Genomic DNA, 8,259 nt, shown 5'->3' on the forward strand with positions numbered 1-8,259 from the left:
TTGAGAAAAACTAAGAATGGAGCGCCTCATTTAATTGGTTTTACTCACCGGATAGTATTTCTTTAGAAATTCTTGTTGCAATTGGGCCCATGATGTGAAGGAATTTGCAACAAGGGAGTTTAACCAATACTTTGCCCTATCTTTCAATGAGAATGGAAAAAGACGTAAGTGGAGTGCATTCTCAGGGAAACCCTTCATTTTGATGGTAGAACAAATTTCAAGGAATTCATCAAGATGCTTATAGGGATCCTCATTGTCAAAGCCATGGAAGGATGAAAGCATTTGAATTGTACTAGATTTGATTTCATATTGAGCGGCTTCGATATTTGGCATCACTATGCAAGAGGGAGAAGCATAAGTGGTAGTGATGAAATGATCCCGAAGAGTCATGGGAACCACATTTGGAATTTCAGCCCCATTATTATTGATTCCCTCATTCCCCAAATTTTCTTCATTACCGGCCATTGTATTAAATTCAATTTCAATTCCTCTTATGCTAGCAAATTCGCTAAGGTTTATTCTAAGAGTCCTTTCAAGTGAATTTATGTCAACTGGCGAGTCAAGAATCGATAAGGAAAGTGATCTACGGCCAAACATCAACAAATCACAACACAATCAAGACAATAATGCATCACCGTAACCTTCACATACGATGTTCCCTTTCTCCTCAATTATCAATATAGAAAATAAATGGCCACAACAAGGACCGATGCTTTGCAATATAGAGAAACAATAAATAGCCTCGACAAAGGCTTCATAATTCAACTATCTCTAATTTAACCACATGCAAGATATTCACGACCTCGAGACTAGAACTTCGAAAACTTACCGGGAGTCTTTTAGACTTACAAATTTGCTAGCTTTCCCATGGCAAGCCTTGAGTACCTAGAATCTCACAAGAAAACTTGAAACACAAATTAATCGAAACCAATGAGATAATATCCACAAGAACACAATATTCACAATCAAACCAAAGTTAATCCTAGAACCTCGGTTGCAAAACCGTTTGCAATTCCCGGCAATGGCGCCAAAAATTAATCGGTTGTCAATTATTCATCAACCTTTGCAATAACATAAATCATTGTAAAATAGGCTATTGGTCGGGTAAGTCGAACCATTGGGACTGTTAGTTTATGGCAACCAAGGTGTCTAAAATCACTTTTAGTATTGCGTAAGGAGCCTCTGTACCCAAAAAGCCTCGCTCAGACGCCGTACCCACAGGGGTACATCATCCCAAAATTTCCCAAGTATGACGGTGTAAAAGGGGATGCCGATGAACACTTACAGAGATTCGTAGAATCTCTAGGCCAGCATAGCCACGACGAGATCCTGTACCTTTGAGAATTCTCCAAGTCTATCACAGGGCTCACGTACAGATGGTTTCGAAGCCTCGAGCCAAACTCGATTACCACTTGGTAACAGCTCTCCTAGAAGTTTCATGATAAGTTTGGCCAAGCCATCGAGAGGGTCACCACCCTCTCCCTTACCAAAGAAACACAAGAGCCTCACTAGGAGCCCCTTAAGTTCATCTCTCGCTGATCGGTTGTCAATTATTCATCAACTTTTGCAATAGCACAAATCATTGTAAAATAGGCTATTGGTTGGGTAAGTCGAACCATTGGGACTGCTAGTTTATGGCAACCAAGGTGTCAAAAATCACTTTTAGAATGATGAAGGGGTATAGAGTTTTGTTTGGGTTGTCACTAAAATTAGAAATTAAAAAATGCATAAAATGGTAATTTGCGAAGAATTAAAGAGATAAAGATAATGTAGAGGGGACTAGGGAAGTGAATCCACTACCTACCCTAGAAACATGCTAGTTGAGGTAAATTTAGGGGAAATAACATAAATATGTGACCATGAAATGCTACAACACAACATTGCTACATTCCTTTAAGAAATTCATGAAATCAATGGCAAGAATAACCTATCAAAGTTACACATGCTTGAACTACCTAAACTAGCGTGTAGACTTAGACATGCTTGCGAAGCTAGAGATTATCAAGCCATCAATCACATGATAAGAGCACATGAAGTTAAAAATCAAGATTAATCCATCAAAGGGAAATCCTAAGCCATGGATTAGCAAGGTTCTCATACAACATGCTATTAAAACCATTCCACAATCTCATTTTCATTGTCACTATGAAAAATCAAGTAATATAACCATGAGAACATACATTCTAAGACAAGAATTTCAACATGATCATTTATATTAAATTTAGTTCATTACATCAAGTGTAGACTCTAGATTATGGAACACCCACATATATACATCACTTTCCCCAAAATAAACCAAAAGCTAGAACATGCTTACTAGAGAGGGCTTCATCACTTCCCTGGATAGGGAGTTAGTTGCTCATCGATGCACTAGAGGAAGGAGAAAGGATGAAGAGTTCCTCCATTTTCATGCTTAGAGCTCCAAGAAACCAAAAGACTCTCAAGCTCTCAATATTTCTCTCTCTAGAAACTTACTAAAAAATGTCATATATCATAATACAAGCTTCCAACCTCTTATCTAGGCAAAATCCTCCCTCCAACGACTCAATTTCGAGCTCCAACCACCCTAGAGGCAATCTGGACCATAAAAATTGCATAGGGAACAAGATTTAGCACAAAAATAGGAGCAGGCGATCTGTTACCTGCAGGTTGGCGGGGGCCCTCGAGGCGCTGGTGGGCGCCCGCGGGTTCTCAACATTCGAGGGAACTCACTGGACAAAACGGCGGGCGCCCGCGGTGGCGTGGCGGGTGCCCGCGGTGGCTCGGCGGGGGCCCGCGGTGGAAGGCTTGTTACTGGGGTGATTGGCGGGCGCCTGCGGAGGCTTGTCTTCAACACATATCACCTTTTTTTTTAATCACATGGATTGGCCCGACGACACGATTGTCATTCTGAATACAATGCTGCAAAACTCACATACATGATGACTAAAGAAACTTGGCCCAAAAGACGGATCCGAGCAACGACGTCTTTTGATTCTTTAAGAGATTGTCAAAACCGTTCCTTTAACCATATTCGGAGGAACCAACTTGAAAGTAGAAGAAAACAAACAAATAATGCTAAACTATACATTATGATCAACTAATGGACTTAACTAATGCAAATAAGGGCGCTTGAATATGCAATATTCGGCGCTTATCACTCGCTTCCAAGCCCGTGCGAGGGAATGCTTCGAGGGTAGCAGCGAAAAGGATTTGGTTGACATTTGCATACAGGGCATGACCAAGACTTACATAATACACTTGGTCAATTTGGAACTCAACAGCTTCAGCGATCTCACCACAGCTGTATGAAACATTTACAAGGACCTTGCACCTCCCAAAGCAGAGGTCGCTGGATAGGTAACTCGCGAAGACACGCCGACTGCTTCTCGCAATGACAGAGCAAAGAAGTGTCGCGAAGCAGATGCCAGAGCCAAGGGATCTCGGGCTGAGCAAGCTAATGATCCTCCCCTATTCCCAGTGTGTATGGAAGAAGTTGCCAGTACCCTTGAACAATGGGTCAAGCATAACATAGTCGTGCTACATGTTCCTCACAAAGAGCCAACCACGCAGGATCGTGCCAGCCCAATTTTTTGCATTTTTCATCAAGCTACTACACATCCAACAAGCGCCTATAGGACTTTGAGGTGAATTTTTCAACAACGACTCAAAGGTGGTGATCTCTAGTTAACGACGCCGAAGGATGTATGGCGCAATCCGTATCCTCGTCATCGCAGTGTGACTGTGGCCATGTATTATGATGAGTTGGCAGAAACCAATCCCATGTAATCAAAGGCTCAAGCACAACACAGTGCAGAAGAGTGCTGCGCAGCCGCTTCGTCAAGTCAGCACACCTCTCAACAGGCCCCTTTGACTACATCCTTCTTCGAATCTGACAAAAGGGACTCTACTCTTCAGAATCGTCCTCTCTATATCACTGCGCAACTCAATGGTAGAGAGTTTTGGTACGCTTTTCTAGATAATGGATCCTTCATTAACATCATGCCATGGATAACTTTTCAGAAAGCTGGTTTGCCCCAAGATCGCCTTATCAAGGAGGCCATTGAAGTTTATGATTTCGGCAATGAATCCCACTGGACCCTTGGTTACGTAAATGTCGATCTAGCAGTCGGTAGATTCCGTGCTCCTACTAAGTTCTATGTCATCAAGGCCGATACCTCCTACCATGTGCTCCTCGGATGGGCATGGATGCACCGTTTTGGTATAGTAGCCTCGACCTACCACTAATGTTTCAAAGGCATTTTGGGCAACAAAGTCATCACGGTTCCATACTCAGATAAGCCCTTTGCCAAGTACGAGGCGCACTATATTAAGGCCCTCTTCTTTAATGAGTTAGACGATGAGGATGAAGAAGGAGAGACGCATATCATTCGTACTCCGCTACCTAAATGGGATGAGGTACAACAGGGCATTTTTTACCCTCTACAACCATATGTTCCTCATCGTAGCGCAGAGGTCACTACCCCGTGGGAGTGCAAACGAGTCCAGCTGCCGGATGGGTGATATGTCTACCGTTTATGACGGTGTGTGGGCTCAGCTTTGGTGAGCCTAGTTGTTGAGCCCACGTCTATAGAGGAGGAGTCACTGCAACCTCCATATCTCAAGGAAGTCAATCTCGCCCCTGTTGGGCGAGAGCCACGGACAACTTTCATCTCCTCGCAATTGGACTCATCGTTGCGAGACAGCCTCATCTGCCTCTTGAAGGAATTTTTAGACATCTTTGCCTGGACCTATAACGAGATGCTAGGCTTAGGCCCCCAGCTCATGACACATCATCTTAGTACCATCCCAGGCTCACGCCCCATCAAGCAAGCATCTCGAGTTTATCGTCCATAACTCGAGCTGCAGATCAAAGCAGAGGTCAAAAACTTGCTCCTTGCAGGTTTCATCGAACCAATCTTGTATCCCACTTGGCTGGCAAACATTGTCCCTGTGAAGAAGAAAAATGGGCAAATCCGCATCTGTGTTGATTTTCGTGACCTCAACAAGGCATGCCCAAAAGATGATTTCCCCCTCCCAATCATTAACATGCTGGTTGATGCAACGACTGGGCATTCACTTTTTTCCTTCATGGATGGTTATAGTGGCTGCAATCAGATACGAATGGCCGAATAGGATGCGCACAAGACCGTATTTTGAACACCACTTGGCAATTTTCATTACACGGTCATGCCCTTCGGATTGAAAAATGCAGGTGCCACGTATCAGAGAGCCATGACTGCCATTTTCCATGGCATGCTACATCGCACAGTAGAAGACTATTTTAACGACTTGGTGGTGAAATCCAAGCAATAAGAAGGTCATCTTTAGGACCTACGCCAAGTATTCGAGCAATGCCACATGTACAATCTACGCATGAACCCCCTTAAGTGAGCATTTGGAGTAAGTCGAGGCAACTTTCTGGGTTTTTTAGTACATCGTCAGGGGATCGACTTAGATCCCACTAAAGCCCGCACAATCAAAGACATGCCTCGCCCTTGCTCTTTCAAGTAACTCAAGAGTTTTTTGGGTAAAGTTTCATATTTGCGTCGGTTCATACCGGCACTCGCAGAAGTCTCTCACCCTTTCGACTCACTGATTAAGGGCATCATCAAATTTATATGGACAGCGACGCATCAAGCAGCTTTTGAGAAAATCAAAGCCATCCTTGCCTCCTCGACCATAATGCACCCACCAGTCAAGGAGCAACCCATGCTGCTCTACCTCACCTCGACGAATAAATCTGTTGGCGCCCTCATCGCGCAGGTAATCGAAGGCAGGAACACCCAATCTATTATCTCAGTTGACTTGTTTGAGAGGATGAAACTCGCTACTCGGCCATTGAACGTCACTGTTTAACGCTTGTTTTTGCAGCACAAAAATTTAGACATTATTTCATGGCTCACCCCGTCCATTTGATCACACGATGCGACCCGTATAGACACCTTCTATCCAAGCCTATCCTCTCTGGAAAGACGTCACGATGGCTTCTGGCTATCACGGAGTTCGACATTATATGCTATGCACTACGAGGTATCAAGAGCCAGGCTTTGGCTGATCTACTTGCCCAATTCCCAGAGTAGAAGCATGAACCCCTCGATGATGTATTGCCTTTTGACGAGCTCCAAGTGGCTGCCATACACAACACCCCTGGTAAGTGGCAACTCGTTTTCGATGGGTCTTCCACTAGTAAGGGGGAGGAGCAGGGATCGTCCTCACATCTCCAACTCAGCAAGTCACTGCGGCCTTCAAGCTTGCCTTTCATTGCTTGAACAACGAAGCTGATTATGAAGCGCTAATTCTTGGACTCCTCACAACCTTAGAAAAGGGCATCTCAAGGTTATGCACATGTGGAGATTCTAAATTAGTTATCAGACAGGTGATGAGCGCTGAAAAATGCGTATTTAAACCCCTTAAGCTTAGGCATTCTAGTACCTTTATCTATCTTACTTTTCCGTTTTAGATTGATTTCGTAATATTTCCATTTTCAGGCACTTATCCCTAAAATAAGCTAACTCAGCCAAATAAGAGCTTAATTGAAGCAATTATGGGATTAAATAAAGAAAGAAGCAAGTGGACAAAGAAAGAAGCAAATGGAGCCAAAGGTGGGAAGCAGCAAAGTTCGATCGATCCAACTTCAAGGTTCGATCGATCGAACACTGATTGATCTTAGTACTTCAAGATAGATCCAAGCCTTGACCCAAATCAGAAAGTCCAAAGTTCGATCGATCCAACACCACCCTTCGATCGATCGAACACTTTTGTCCTTATTCATGGAGGCTTATTTTTATTTGTTCTTTGCATCATTGTTGTTAAAGCATGGGAGTATGGGTTAAATGTTTGTGGAGGAAGTTTCATTGAAATTGTTGTGAAGGCATAGTGTTTGTCATTCTTTGTGCTTGTTGTGTTTTGCATTATGCATGCATGGACGTCATTCATTGAGACCAACTCTTGTTCATCTTGATTTGCATCTTGAATTCGTAATTAGAAATCATAGGGGAAGAGGAAGTTTGAATAGAACCAATCTATCAATGGATGACCATAATAATGATCATGTTGAGGACCTTGGTCACATAGACCAACAAGGTATTCTTCATCCAAATGTGCACAATGAGAACATACAAGTACCATTAGGCATGCCTAGGCCATTCATTCACTAACCTCCACAACAACAAGGCCAAGTTCCATATGGAATGCCAAGGCCAATGTATGCTCCAAAACCTTCCATCATCAATCAAGGAATTCAAAACCAAGGTGTTCTTGTTGCACCTCAAGTAGCTAATCCATCTCTTGCTTTAAGAGACCATTATGTGCCTAATGAGTATAATGCACCTACATGCATCCAATTGCCTCTATTTAGAGCACATCATTATGAAATTAAGCCATAAACCATTCAAATGCTTCCTAACTATCATGGACTTCCAAGTGAAGAACCTTACAAGCATTTGGATGACTTTCTTAAAGTATGTTCCACCGTAAAATATACGGACATGTCGGAAGAGGTTTTAAGACTTAAACTTTTTCCATTCACCTTAAAAGACAAGGCAAAGTATTGGTTTAACAATCTTAGGCCTTTTTCAATCACTTATTGGGTAGAAATGCAACAAGAGTTGTTGAAGAAGTACTATCCGGTTTTAAAGACCAATGCTATAAGAACCTCAATTCGAGAATTTTCACATAGGGATGGAGAAATGTTTCATGAGACATGGGAACGCTTCAATGAATTGCTTAGGAAGTGTCCACACCATGACATGCCCAAATGGCCATTAGTTCAATATTTCTTTAAGAGTTTATCGGACAACTATAAGGGTATGGTTGATGCTTCCATGGGTGGCTCATACATTGATAGGCATGAGGATGACGTGTGGCGTCTTTATGAGAGCTTGAGTGAAAATTCTTTGCATAGAACATTATCATCCAAGAATGGTAGAAATTCATAAGGTAGGAAGAGTGTTGGCTTACACTAAGTCAACCATTCAAATGAAATAGCCATCGAAATGAAGTCTTTATCTCAAAGGTTTGATCAATTTTTGATTAACCAAAACTCGGCGAACCAAGTATCTTCCTTCCTTAACCATTCTCATCGTGCATCAAATGAAATATGTATGACTTGTTCTAGTGTTCTTCATTCTATTTCTCATTGTCTTCACGGACAAATGCAAAATGAACCTAATGAACAAGTCAATGTAGCTTTTGTGAACCAAGGGAACAATCCTTATGGTACTCATTATAATCCAAGTTGGAGGAATCATCCGAATTTCTCTTGGAAAAACCAAGGAG

General features: G+C 42.5%; 1 pseudogene; it reads right to left on the reverse strand.

Moving 5' to 3' along the window:
- Positions 1–7,633: 7,633 nt before the first annotated feature.
- On the reverse strand, positions 7,634–7,732 carry LOC132283916 (small nucleolar RNA R71; annotated as a pseudogene).
- Positions 7,733–8,259: the final 527 nt, after the last annotated feature.

The sequence above is a fragment of the Cornus florida genome, unplaced genomic scaffold (genome assembly GCF_030987335.1).
Source record: "Cornus florida cultivar Cherokee Brave unplaced genomic scaffold, ASM3098733v1 CherokeeBrave_3.0.0_Hap2_Chr01, whole genome shotgun sequence".
NCBI classification, from domain to species: Eukaryota; Viridiplantae; Streptophyta; class Magnoliopsida; order Cornales; family Cornaceae; genus Cornus; species Cornus florida.